The following is a 13,829-nucleotide window of genomic DNA, read 5'->3' as shown; positions in this document are numbered from 1 at the left end:
TTTCCAAGCGACGAATATCCAATGGCAATTGTTTCTTTTGCACCACCAGTGTCGAATCTGCTCGTCACCGATTTCTTTCTTACCCTATCGCTAAGAAAATATGGTCGTTCTTGTCAGCCGTTTGGAGAGCAGTGGTTGGTTTCTCGCTAAGGCCCTTTGATTGGGTCTTTGTGCAGTCCAAATACCCAACACCGGCACAGCCACATATGAAGCTCGTGTTTCACTTTCTTCGATATTGGGGCTGTTGGCATAACTGGACCACTCGGAATGCTTTTCTTTTTGATTCCGCCTGTAATGTTCAGCGGCATATTGCTAGGCTTAAGGGCCTCTTGTATTGGCAGATAGATCTTCTTCAGCATTCTGACTTACTTTCCCGGGAGGACTTGCGTCCCTGGCATATGGCAATTTCCTCTATATCTTTGCCATGACCTTGTAACTCTTAGAACTAGAACCGTTTCACATGAAGGCTTAGTGCCATCATGTATCTTGTAATCAAGTAAACTTGTACTTTTTTTCGTAATTAATATAATTACCCTTTACGAAAAAAGAGAGAGAGAGAGAGAGAGAGAGAGAGAGTATATTAACATCTCTAAAAGGCCAATGTGGCCTATGAGACCAAAGCAATACATACAATGATGGTGTGTTTCTCATCTGGAACGAGAAAAGATGAAAAACATGCCTATAAGACTGAAAAAATGAAATAGTGTCCTATAAAAGGGAAACATGTCAATGATCTAAAAGTGAAAGTAGAAAAAGGAAAACTCTCCATCAATGAGATGTTTGTCCTCTAAGGAGGTGTATCTCTGCATGGCTGAGGCGTCTTGGCATCTGTCTCCTGTGGTGCTCCATGATGGCTTTAATTTGTCTGTGGTGTGGATGTCTAGGCCTTCGTCCGGGTGGACATGGGCGCCTAGACCGGGTAAGTGCCACTGCTCTATCCAAAGGGACACCTACAGAAGATGAGGTCCAATGATGATGTACTCCTATAGGCTGTGTGGCAGTAATAGTGGTATCTGCCATACTCTGTCATGTATCAGTGAAAAAGTCAGTGACTGCTCTCTGTCTATGTGAGCCGAGCTGTGGGGGCCTCGTACTCCGTAGAATTGTTGCTCTGCGCCTCTGGAGCTTCAAGAGGAAGAATCCCAAGCATCTCTGATCCTCAAACTGCATGATCCGTCTTAGGGGTCCAAAATCCTCTCGAAACAGACAGTGGTATCTACCTCGTATATCATAATATACAGTGCATTGGCAGATGTAGTGTTCCTCTGTCTCTGGCTCTCTGTCGCATAGTGGGCATATGCGTTTCTCTATCTGTATACCCTCCCATCTGCTTGTCTCAATCCTTAGGTGGTGGGATGAGGTACGGATCTGACCAATAACTGTGCGTAGTCCATGAGGCAGTTGTGTGTCCATGTAATTGGGTTGGGTGATGAAACCATCCTCAGATACCTGAAGGAAGTGGGTCTGGTAGTGTGCCATCCTCGTGCTATGGGGGGAGGGGGGTCGGATCCAGGTCTTCTTCGTATCTAACTTCAGTATGTCTGCTCTGATCACATGGTTTAGCTCTGATCGGCTTAGGTCAAGTGTAGGGCAATCCAGGCTATAGTCAAAGGGGGGTAGTCTATTAATCTGCAGCCCATGTAGACTCATCCATGTACTCATCTGAGCATACCAACAATGTCTGTCACCATTTGCTGCTAGTTGTCTAGAAGAGGCCAAGGCTAGCCGTGGGTATCTATCTTGGGGGAGCTCCCATAGTCTATGTATGAAAGGCATTGCTTGGACCAAGGCCTCAGCCACCATGGGTGATGCTCCCAACTCAGCTCTGATAATCTCATGTGGGGTCGAGCTCTACGCTTGTATCATACGTGAGATCATCATGAACAGTGGTCTTTCCATATGCTCCCACCCGTCATAGTATTCCTTCTCTGGTCCATCCTGGTCTCCCAAAGGCTGTCTCCTCGTGTGAAAGAGACTCGGACCCCAAATAGCTGCCCCATATAGGAGTGTGGGTGTAACCAGGGTGTCAAAAAGCCACAATTTGGTGCATGGCTCATGAAATTGTATGTGAGCACATTGCCTCTCCAATGCACCTAAGGCTGCATATGCTTTTGCCAAACGAGCCTCTGATGTCTCTCTCCAAGAGAACTATGGTCCCTTCAATGTGACCCCCAAATAGACATACTGCCTAACCATCTCCACTGGCTCTCCATCAAAAGTAAACTGGTGCTCAGCTCTTGTCACCCAAGCAACTGAAGTGTTAAATACCATAACTTTAGTTTTCCCAAGGTTCACCTTAAGATCTCTATCTCTGCAAAAAGCTAATAATGCATCCAAGTGTCTATTTAGTCCCTCAGGTGAGTCAGATATAAGTACAATATCGTCGGCATAAAGCAATAATGGTATCAGCACTCCAGCTAGGCTGGCTCCGGCTCCACTAGTTCTGTCCACATATTCTGAAATTTCATCTATGTACAACCCAAATAGTGTCAGTGAAAGTGGACAGCCTTGTTTCACCCTAATGGTGCTATTGACTGTATCTGAGATGCCCTCAGGTGTTCGTACTCTGCCCGTCACTGTCTCATACAAGGCATAGATACTCCACTGTATCTCTACAGGCACATCAATGTTTTGCATTCTTCTCTTGAGTCTAGCACGTGGCACTGTGTCAAAGGCCTTGCGAAAGTCCACAAAACACCAGTAGATCTTTTTCTTGAATGCCTTGCCTTCTTTGATGATTGCCCTCAATGTAAAGATATGGTCTAGAGTTGTATATCCCCTCCTGAAGCCAGCCTGGCCTTTCGATCTCAGGCCATGCATCTCGGCCCATTCACTCAATGCTTGTTCCACGATAGAGCCATATATTTTGGCCAGCATGTGTCCAATCATGATAGTTCGATAGTTACTAGGTAGTGCGGGGTCTCCACTCTTAAAGAGCGGCACAATAATATGGTCTGACCAATAGGTTGGAAATCCCTCACAAACTGCCCTATTAAAGATGTGAGCCAGCGTTGGTGCCAAGATATCACAAGCATGCGCGAAGTGTTCAGCTACTAAACCATCATGATCTTGGGCTTTTTCATTTTTTAGTTTCCATATGGCATTTCTCACTTTTTTTTCTGTGAAAAATCTGCAATTTGCTGGTCTTGAGGTTGAGGGGAGTGGCATAGGCTCTTGGCTAGGAACATCATAGAGTGTGCAAGCATATCCATGCCAATCATCCGGTCTAGTAATCTGTAAGGGTGGCTGGTTCTCATGCATCTTTTTCCATGCTCTCTTGCTGTCCTGTCCCAAGAACATGGAATACATTTCTGTTTCTAGTCTGCTCAGGTATTCCCGCTTCTTTTTGCGTACCAATCGTCTGAAGAGTGTTCGAGCATGCTTATGTGTACATATGCCAAGTACACACACACACATACACACACACAGAGAAAAAGAAAGAAAGAAAGAAAGTTATATTAACGTCTTCTAAAGACCAAAACTGGCCTATGAGACAAACTGTGATACAACTGATGAGGTCCAGCTATCCAAAATAAAAGTGCTGAATGAAAAGCTAAAAACTGGAAACTGAAAATACGGTGCTGTGAGTGTGATAAGTGTCGTGTATGTGTATGTGCGTATGTAGCTCTGGTACTCCAGATAATGGCTACAAAAGGGGAACAAATGTCGGCTGTGATAGGGGAACAAATGTTGGCTACAAAAGAGGAGAGAGAGAGAGAGAGAGAGAGAGAGAGAGAGAGAGAGAGAGAGAGAAAGAGAGAGAGAGAGAGAGAGAGAGATACCTCCAAAGCAGGTCGCCAGAATTCTTTCGCAGTATTGGCTGATTTTCTGGATGAGGGTGTCCTGGATGCTCTCGCAGAAAATGTGAAATCGAGGCAGCAGGGCCTCGTTCCTGACTTCCTTCTTTGAGGATACATGAAGATAGCCACATGGAATGTGCGAGGCATTTGCTCTCGCCATAAGCAACATGCCATGTGGACCGTCTTGCACGAGAACCAGTGGGATGTATTGTGTGCAGTTGAGCACAAAAGTCACGGTGAAGCAGGAAAAGTGATGGATTATCATGGATTCCGTCTATTTTATGCAGGGACTCATGCTACGCACTATTCAGGCGTGCTGATGATTGTCCATGAGAGATATCAGCCTGTCCTTGTTAAAAATGATGTGCACGGGCGCTTTTTGGTGATCGAAGTCTTATTTGAAGGAGAGATTTTATGGCTGTTGGGCCTCTATGCTCCGAATGATCCCGCATCCCGACGAGATCTTTGGTCCACTTTGTAGGGCTCCATGTCACTCGGCCGAAGGGGATTCTTGATGGGAGACTTCAATATGTGTGTTGACTCTTCTCAATCCACTTTAGGGCATTCGGTAATGGATACGCCGGAAAGCCGGGTGTGGAGTTCCTTTGCTTTGCACGTGCTCAAGCAAGATCTTTGGTCGTGGCTTCACCCTTCTTTTTCAGGATTTACTTTTCATTCTGCACAATATGCAACTACCTGGTTGCGACTGGACAGAATGTATATCATGCAGGGCGATGATTTTCTCCCCGAGATGCTGGAAATGAAGGTCTTGCGGCAATATGCGTTGTCGGACCACTTCCCCCTCCAGCTTGAGATGCGGGCACACTCTATTGCACCTTTTGTGCAATTCCTAGATAGGCTCCCTTTACGTTTCAACTCCTCTTATTTGAAGCATTCAATTTTCCACGGCTATATGCAGCAGCTGATTGAGAGGTTCTTATTGGACTTCGCCTCTGAGGGCTTGCCTTCATTTGCACGGCTGCTCTCTAATGTGCAGCGGGTTGCTCGCCAGTATGGGATTCATCATGCCTCGCTTTGCCGCCGACGTCGACATGCAGCAGAAGACTTACTGGCTTTGGTCCGTTCCTTGCTCCTGGATTCCCCTGATGATGATTTTCTGCTGTCTCTGGAGAGGCGGTTGGCCCATCTTAGTCAAGTGTTTCAGTTGAAATCTTATCAACAGGCCAAGCTGCACAACTTGACGGACACAATGCAAGATAGCGCCTGCCAGTCTCATAAGTTCTTCCGCGCCTTGCATGCGTCTCCGGCTCGCGAAAATATGATCAGACTCCAGGATTCGGAAGGTCGCATGGTCACGGATCCGCAGACCATAGTCACTATGTGCAGAAACTATTTTATGGACCTTCTTGGTGCCTCTTCCTCGCCTTCTAGCCAGGTTACGCATGCCCGCTCGGTCTTCTATCATCTGGTCCGCCAGCAGGTTCCAGCTGATATGCAAGCCGCTTTGGAGACGGATATTTGCGAGGAAGAGGTTATGGACGTTTTGTTGCACCTGTCGAATGATAAAAGTCCTGGCTGGGATGGTCTCACTAATGAATTCTTTCAGACCTCGGCCACGCAATTGGTGAAGCCATTGGTGGCCATGTTTCAGCAGGTGTGGGAAACGGGAGTCATGCCCTCCTCATGGAAACACGCTCTTATCAAACTCATTCCAAAGGTCCCTTCGCCGTCAAAGTTGCAACACTGGAGACCAATCTCTTTGATGGGCTCCATGTATAAAATCTACTCCAAAGTGCTGGCAAATCGGCTTCACAAGCACCTTCCAGCTATTGTGCATCCTCTCCAATATGGTTTCATTAAGGGCCGCAACATTCTGCATAATATCTTAAATGTGCAAATGGCTATTGACTATGCGCGACACTCCGGCCAGGAAGTGGTATTGATCCAATTGGACTTGGAAAAGGCGTTTGATTATGTGGACTGGTCTTTCATTGCAGACCTCATGTCGGCTATGGGCTTTGGTACCCGAATGTCCCGATTGATCTACACCATTAGTGCTGAGGCTTCGTCCAGAGTTATGCTTAATGGTGGAGTTACAGAGCCATTTGTCCTTGCACGCTCGGTCAGACAGGGTTGTCCTTTGAGCCCTCTCTTCTTTGCCCTGGCGACTCACCCGGTCCTTTCAATGTTATCCTCCATGGCAGCCTCTGCTCAGCTGGCCGGCCTGTCTCTTCCGTTGGGTTAGCACTTCGTTAGCCAATCTTTGGCTGATGACACCTTTATGATTTTGCAGGCGGACAAGGACAACATTCGCAGGGCATTAGATGTTTGGACACTCTTTGGTCAGGCCTCTGGGCTTCGCATCAATGCCCTCAAGTCAGCCATTCTCAGTTGCACGGAGCCTGATTTACAGTCCTTAGGCTGGCAAGGCCAGGTGGTTTCCCGTGGATCCATTGTCAGGCATCTTGGATACCCATTGGGGGTGGATGTACGGCCAAAAGACTTGCTGGAGTGGATTTCACAAAAACTGGCGGCGAAGTTTATGTATTGGAAGTCGCAAGCGTGGCCATTCCATGTCCGCCTCAAAGTGGCCCAGACAATCATGCTTCCAATGCTAACGTATTTCCTGCCTTTGTTGCCATGGACGCCTACTACTTTGAAGGCCCTCACTCATCCCATCCGTTTCATGCTGTGGAAGAAGGATTCACTGCACGCCGGCATTTCCTGGATTTCGTGGTCACACGCATGTACCCCTAAGCGCATGGGTGGAGGAGCTATTTTGGATGCACACACTCATATGTTAGCTCTCCGTTGGTCCCTTTTTCGTGCCATGTGTGTGGACCATCACCCATGGACCATCATAGCCCGTTATTTTCTTGAGGACGGCGGGCTCCGCCATGGTAACACACGGCATGGACCATCATAGCCCGTTATTTTCTTGAGGACGGCGGGCTCCGCCATGGCAACACACGGCTTCGGGTCTCCTGGTGGCATGTCCTTAATGCTGACTCTCGTATTTCCAGTCCCTCTTCCTCTTTGTTACTGCACTTGGTCGGCTCTTGGAAAGTGGTGCTCCAAAAGGCCCGTTGGCACCCAGTAGGGGACCGCTTGCAGACTAACTCCTTTCAGCAGGAATTGTTGGCAGTATCGAGACTCCTTTCCTGGGAAGATAAACATCAACTCAGACCAAGATTCAATCGCATGGCCCGTTTAGGTATGACGTCGGTTGCGGATGCTACCCTTGCCACTCGCAATGTCCTCGTATCATTTCGGACTGCTCGGCGACTCTACAAGATCCCGCGTGGATACCGTGATTTATGAGAGCTGCTTTCGTTGGAACTTCAGGGTCGGCAACCCTTTCCTGCCTTGACTGTGGATCGCCCTTGGCAGGACTGGGACCTTGCAGGCCGCCTCAGTCTGGAAAAGGCCTCTACTAATCAGGTGTATCATCTTCTTGTTCAAGATCACCAATGGCTGGGAGAGAAAGCTAATACTGTTTGGGGACTGCGGAAATCGCTGTCATGGTGGCAGAAAACGCTGATGGAGGGCTGGCTCAATAAGACACCTTTCAAATGCAAGGTTTTTCTTTGGCGGGTGATGATTGGTGGTCTTCCTCTGGCCTTGGCCCTTGCCAAGCGTCGCATCTCGAATGGCAATTGTTTCTTCTGTATCACACTGGCGGAATCGGCCCGACATCGTTTTCTCTCTTGCCCGCTCGCCAAGAATATCTGGTCGCTCTTGTCGCACATTTGGCGCGCGGTGGTGGGGTCCTCGCTAACTCCTTTCGACTGGGTTTTTGTGCGCCCGAAGTATCCCGCACTGCCACAGTTGCATGAGAAGCTCTTATTTCACTTTTTCAGACATTGGGGATGCTGGCACATTTGGACCACGCGCAATGCTTTTCTCTTTGATTCGGCCTCTAATGTACCCCGACATATTGCCAGGCTTAAAGGCCTCTTGCATTGGCAGCTAGATATCATCCGACACTCCGACTTGCTCCCTCGGGAGGATTTGCATCCGTGGCATATGGCAATTGCCTCTGGGTCGTTGCCATGATTGGTGTAATCTTTTCAGTGCATCACTACGGGGCTTCCCCACACGTTGGCCTAGGGCCCTCGTGTATCTTGTAATCAGATAAAAAAGAGAGAGAGAGAGAAAGAGAAAACCTCTTCACATGATGGCTTTGTGTCATCATGTATCTTGTAATCCAGTAATCTTGTATTTTTTCCGTAATTAATACAATTACCTTTTACGAAAAAGAGAGAGAGAGAGAGAGAGAGAGAGAGAGAGAGAGAGAGAGAGAGAGAGAGGTTTCAATTATCTTCACGAAAAAAAAAGAGAGAGAGGTTCATTATATAAAATCTTTTCCAAAGTCATTGCCAACAAATTGCAGAAAGTGTTTCCACAGTTGATTCATCCCCGTCAGAATGGGTTCATTAAGGGACGGAACATCATGCATAATATTCTGAATGTTCAAATGGGGATTGATTATGACAAAGCTTCTGGCCAACAAGTAATCGTGATCTAGTTAGATATTGAAAGGCTTTTGATCATGTCAATTAGTCCTTTATGAGGCAATTGATGTCTACCATGGGATTTGGTCTCCGCATGAGTTCTCTTATTGACATCAGTCAAGATGCAATGGCACATGTTACACTTAATGGGGGAGTCACACAAGAGATTGCTTTATCTTTTGAGAACCATTGGGAAGAGAGAGACCAACAATCTTCCCATTCGTAGCCAACCGAAGATGATTCCTTATGTTTCTCAAGGCTAATCAAACTAATGTCAATTAGGCAATGGTAATTTGGAGTTTGTTTGGTTTGGCCTCAAGCCTTCATATTAATGCTCGAAAATCAATATTGATCTCTTGTATGGAGATAGATTTGCAAGAATTGGGCTGATAAGGGGCTATTGTTTCCAAAGGAGATATTATGTGGCACTTGGGATACCCCATTGATGTGGATGTTCCTCCCAAAGCACTACTTGACTAGATGTCCTCTAGAATTCAAGATAGGTATATGTATTGGAAATCTCAAGGCTGGCCTCTTCATGTGTGGCTCAAAGTGGCACAATCTATCATGATTAGTATGGTATCTTATTTCCTACCCCTGCTTCCTTGGACCAAGAAGTCTCTCTTGGAATTGGTCCAGCTTATCCATTTTATGTCATGGAAAAAGAAGGGCAATCATTTGGGTCACGTGTGGATATCTTAGCAATATATTACTACCTCGAAATAGTTGGGCAGAGCTGCTTTATTGGATGTTAATCCTCACATGAAAGCTTTGAGAATAGAGCTTTTGCAATCCCTTTGCATGCGGACTCATCCTTGGACTGATGTTGCAAAATTCTTTATCAAGGAGACTGATATCTCCCATGGTCACATAGTTATCTGAGCATCTTGGTGGCATTTGCTGAATTCTACAAGGCCTCTTAAATTATCCCAGTTATTTATTCTAACTCATTTGATTGCCTCTTGGGAAGAGATACTTTGTTTTACAGTTTGGCCTCTCCTAATCTCTGAAAGGAGGCTAATTCATTAGAGCCAAAAGTATTGGCCACATTCAGGCTGCTCCATTGGCAGTGAGATAAATTTAATTGGATGGCTTGTTCGGGGCTCCAATCGGTACAAGGTGCTATCGTTCTTGGTTAGTCCCGTCCATAGTTTTTTCATACAGAAATCATATGTCATACACAGACGGGTATGAAAGTATGATTGGCATAGGATTCACACCTTGGGGTTGAATCATATGTTGCCCTAATTTTAAAATTTAATGTTAAAAAACTGTAAAATGTACTGGCCTGCATGGAGGAAGAGATTTTGGACACACACGTGAATACTCAGAAGGTTCTTCACTTCTTTTCTTCCTTTCATGAGCAAGGTATTATTCTCTTCTTTACAAACCAGATTCCTATTCTCACCAAGATCCATCAATGGTTGGTATCTCTTCTTCAAACTCATGGTGTGGAGATTTTTACTAGTTCCTAGGGCTTCTATGAGGTGGTGCTTGTGCCTACTGACCCTTCTTTATCATTGGACCCTCTCCGCATTTATTTGCATCGTTGAGGTGTGCAGATTGCTTCAATTTCCATTGCTCACAAGGATTCATAGCCTCCCAAAAAGCCGCAACGACGACAATCTGCTCGCACCAGCCCTGTTGACCTTTGATGCTAATGGTTAAGTGATTACTTTGTGGGAACGCAAGTACCCAAGTTCTACCTCCCGCCCTACACATGGACCTTCCTCCTCACGGGCTAATGCTTGGCGGCCCAATCCTTTTGCAATGGTAGGAAACTTCCTTAAAGATGATGTGCTGGAGACATTGGCAGCAAAGGCCCAGACCCACGCGATCAAATCTCCTCATCAACACTCTTGATCTTGTGTGTCATTTAGTCCCATGGTGCCTTTTGCACACTTGTCCTTTTCTGTTTGTTGAACTCAAACGAGTTTATATATGATGGCCTAGAGCCACCCTGGACCTTCTAATCCTATTATCTTGTAACTTTTTCGTAATTAATATAAACAACCCATTACCAAAAAAAGAAAGAGAGATGTTTATCGCACATGCTTGTCTCAATATTATCCTACATGAGGCATCTTGTGCAGACATGTGTGATGCTGCAAGCAGCTCAATGCAAGGATTCTGACCCTACACATACACCAACTTGTCTTGCGCAACATGCAACTCTAGAGGCAACTATGTTCCTATAGCCTTGCTATGACATGGACTTACAGATTAACGTCTTTTGAGGCCAAAATCGGCTTGTGAGACAAAACCATCTACAATGCTAATTGTCCCTCAACATCAAAAGTGTGATGCGCTAAAAGATGAGTGATATATTGTAAAAAGAAGCTAAAGCAGTGTTCAAGACAAAATAGTGCTCACATTGGGATTGTTAGCAATCATGTTTGTCATGCCTTGTCATCTCCTACCTATGAGCCTTAGTCATGGTTGTCACGTCCGATGACGTCCAATTAGTACAGTCCGATGCTAGTATGGTACTAATCGGACTAATAAATCTTGGACCTACGTCTGATAAAAGAAAAAATACATATAATTTTAAGTCTATGCTTAATGTTTGGACTTAAAAGTTAAAACATAAACTTAGAAAGTAAAAAGTGCAAAAGAGAGTTGAAACAAGACTCGAGAGTGTACTATGTAACATGAATAATGAAACCACCAACTTTATTATGAGCCAGATGTGCAATCTCATACCAAAAGTGTACAAAAATGGATTGAGATAAAAGCCATCATCCATGGCTCAATCCGAATCAAGATACATGATTACTCTCGGTGCTCATATCACTATCGGCATCGAAGGTGGAAGCATCCTCGTCATGGCTTGAGGAGCTATCACCCTCCTCAACAAAATTACCCTCACTAATGACATTGCCCTCGTCATCATACTTGGGCTCTCTAAGCTCTAGGTGGGAGGCAATGATAGGTATGTCTTCCTGGGCCGAACAAGAAGTACTTCTCGAGCCACTTCCACGCCTCGTGTAGCATCTAAGGGCCCCACAAGCATCACGGGCAGCCGATGTGGATGCCGAAGTGGAAGTCCCATTGCTACCGGAGTGAGGGTGAATAATAACACAGGCACACCATGCACGAGTGCAAGAGACACGCCGGTCCATCTCCTCGAGCTCCAAGTAAAGCTCCGTAAAGATTTGCTCCTCCTCCAAGTCTCTTGTGAGTCACACTTTTAAGTGTACTAGCGGAGAGCTTTAGTGAATCCACATTTATTTATACATTTAAAGAATGAAGATCTTAGATTAAACAAATGAAACTTTTTTAAATATATTTCATAATCTATGAATAAAGTTATGAACTAAAAAGTATAAAAATTAGATATACGATACATGTCTTGCCATAGACATCTCATGCATATTGCGTAGCATGCGTAAATTGGAGCGACAATAAATTAGTCGCTCCAATTGTCGTGTGCTAAGCTTGTTACGAATTTTGGTGTGCATGAGGGAATAGGCAAACCAATTCCTCTCACATACACTCGACGAACAATCCTAAACCATGTGAAGAAAAAGCAAGTTTAAACTTTAAACTTGTAAGTTGTAAGTTGTAACTAGAATTAAATGAAAAAAGAAAATAGATTTTCAAACCTGTGCAAGAATACGTAAGGCTACTCTTTGAAGGTGAGGCAATTGGTAGCCAAATGACTCCCACAAAAAAAGGGGCTTTACCAACAATTCCCACTTCCAACAGACGGTAGATGCGAAAGCGGTGCCCCTTTGATCACTATAATTAATGAGCTCCCAGAGGAAGGCACCTTGGTGCTCTTCCATCAAAGCCTTTGGAAGAAAGGCATTACGATCAGCAGGACATTGGCATTCATGAAGAGAGAGGGTTTTTTGAAGGCGGGATGCAAGAGTGTCGCAAACCCATGTATGGGTCGCTTCATCTACTCCCATATTTTCTTTGTCAAAAAGAGAATGTCATCTCTTTTAGGGGTGGTATCTAAGATATCACTACAGTAGGTATAAGATGATAGAGATTTAGAGGTGAAATTTGAAAAGAAGGCCCCTAAATGACCGCTCAGTGGTAAAGGAGAGTGTGAGCCAATATGAAATATAGATTCTAAAACTAAACAGAAGTATGAATCTTAAAAAAAAAAAACAATACCATGAAGAAGAGGCCTTCCCATCCAAGATGATCGATGACTGTATCTCCTCTATCGCATCCGCCATAAGATGATAGAGACCAATAGGGGCCCCCTCCATGTCCGTCATGTGAAGCACCTTATAGATGGGAGTGACGACAATGATAATGCTCCTCATATCCATCCAAAATTCCTCCTTTAAGCAAAGCCTTTGAACAGCCTTTGCATCCACTGAAAGAAATCAATAAGCTGTGAGACTGACACTCTCCTCTGTGTAATGCTAGCCTACAGTAGTGATATGCAGAGCCTTTGAATCTCAACTACGAACAAGTCCAAGTGGCGCTGATGTGGAGACTCCATGACTAGTTTGAGGGAGGCATATCCTCCAAATAGCGGGGTGTATCTAGCTCGAGTTGTGTTATAGGCTCTACACTTGCAAATGTAGTGCTCCTCACTCTCCATTCTCCTCCTAGCATGATTTGCAAATCTTCCCACCTCTGGGGATGTGGGCTGCCCTTCGAGTCTCAATCTCAATCTTGTGAGAGGATATCTTGAGCTTGCCAATGGCTACTTACCTGTCATGTGGCATGTATACATCTAGGTATCCAGGTCTTTGAATGAAGCCATCCTTTGTAGTCCTCATAAAGTAGTCTCTGTAGTACATCTTCGAGGGAAGGGGCAGCTTGGGTGAAATCCATGTATGTTATATTACAACTCGTAAAGGTCGTGCCACATGACCAAGTTTCTCTGTGTGTGGAAGAGGTATATGAAGGGGAAGTCAGGGTCATATTGAAAGGAAGGAGACGGTCATGTCAATCCCATATGCTATAAGACACTGCTCGAATTGTACATACCATGAAGTCTCATGTCCTGCTTGAGCTAATTACCTAGAGGACTCAAAGGCTCTCCTAGATAGTCTATATGGGTGTATATCACCTACTCTATATTTAAAGCTCGTAGTCTAAAAAAGGGCCTCCATCATCATGGGAGGTGCAACAAACTCGGCTCTAACAATCTCCTCTGGTACTGTTGGTGTTAGGGGTAAAGGAGCTTGTGCCTAACCCCCACGTGTTCATTACATTGAAAGTACTCGCACATTCATACACTGCAAGTAGTGGGTACCTATCATTGTCATTTCATTCTTTATTCTTTCAGTGACATTTGAATAAGGGAAGGCCAGTCACACATTGTGATTGTTGGAATTCCCACATCATGTCTCTTGCTCTTGCTCAAGAAGTACTCCTAGTTCGGCCCAGGAGGACATACCTATCACTACTTCCCACCTAGAGCTTATAGAGCCTGAGTATGATGATGAGGGCAATGTCATTAGTGAGGGTGATTTTGTTGAGGAGGGTGATGGCTCCTCAAGCGGTGACGAGGATGCTTTCACCTTTGATGCTGAGAGTGATTCGGATTGAGCCATGGATGATGGCTTTTATCTCAATCCATTTT

General features: G+C 45.2%; 1 protein-coding gene and 1 pseudogene across 1 annotated transcript in view; both read right to left on the bottom strand.

Moving 5' to 3' along the window:
• The window catches only part of LOC148021147 (inositol hexakisphosphate and diphosphoinositol-pentakisphosphate kinase VIP2-like), a 261,593-nt gene that overhangs the window by 68,922 nt on the left and 178,842 nt on the right, over positions 1-13,829 (bottom strand). The window lies entirely within an intron of this gene.
• Positions 11,035-12,498, bottom strand: LOC148021148 (uncharacterized; annotated as a pseudogene).

This window comes from Lygodium microphyllum, chromosome 18 (genome assembly GCF_053477565.2).
Source record: "Lygodium microphyllum isolate KBCC chromosome 18, Lygodium_microphyllum_v1.1.10, whole genome shotgun sequence".
NCBI classification, from domain to species: domain Eukaryota; kingdom Viridiplantae; phylum Streptophyta; class Polypodiopsida; order Schizaeales; family Lygodiaceae; genus Lygodium; species Lygodium microphyllum.
Note: the sequence above shows the minus strand (reverse complement) of the source record. Positions and strands in the feature narration are given on the sequence as shown.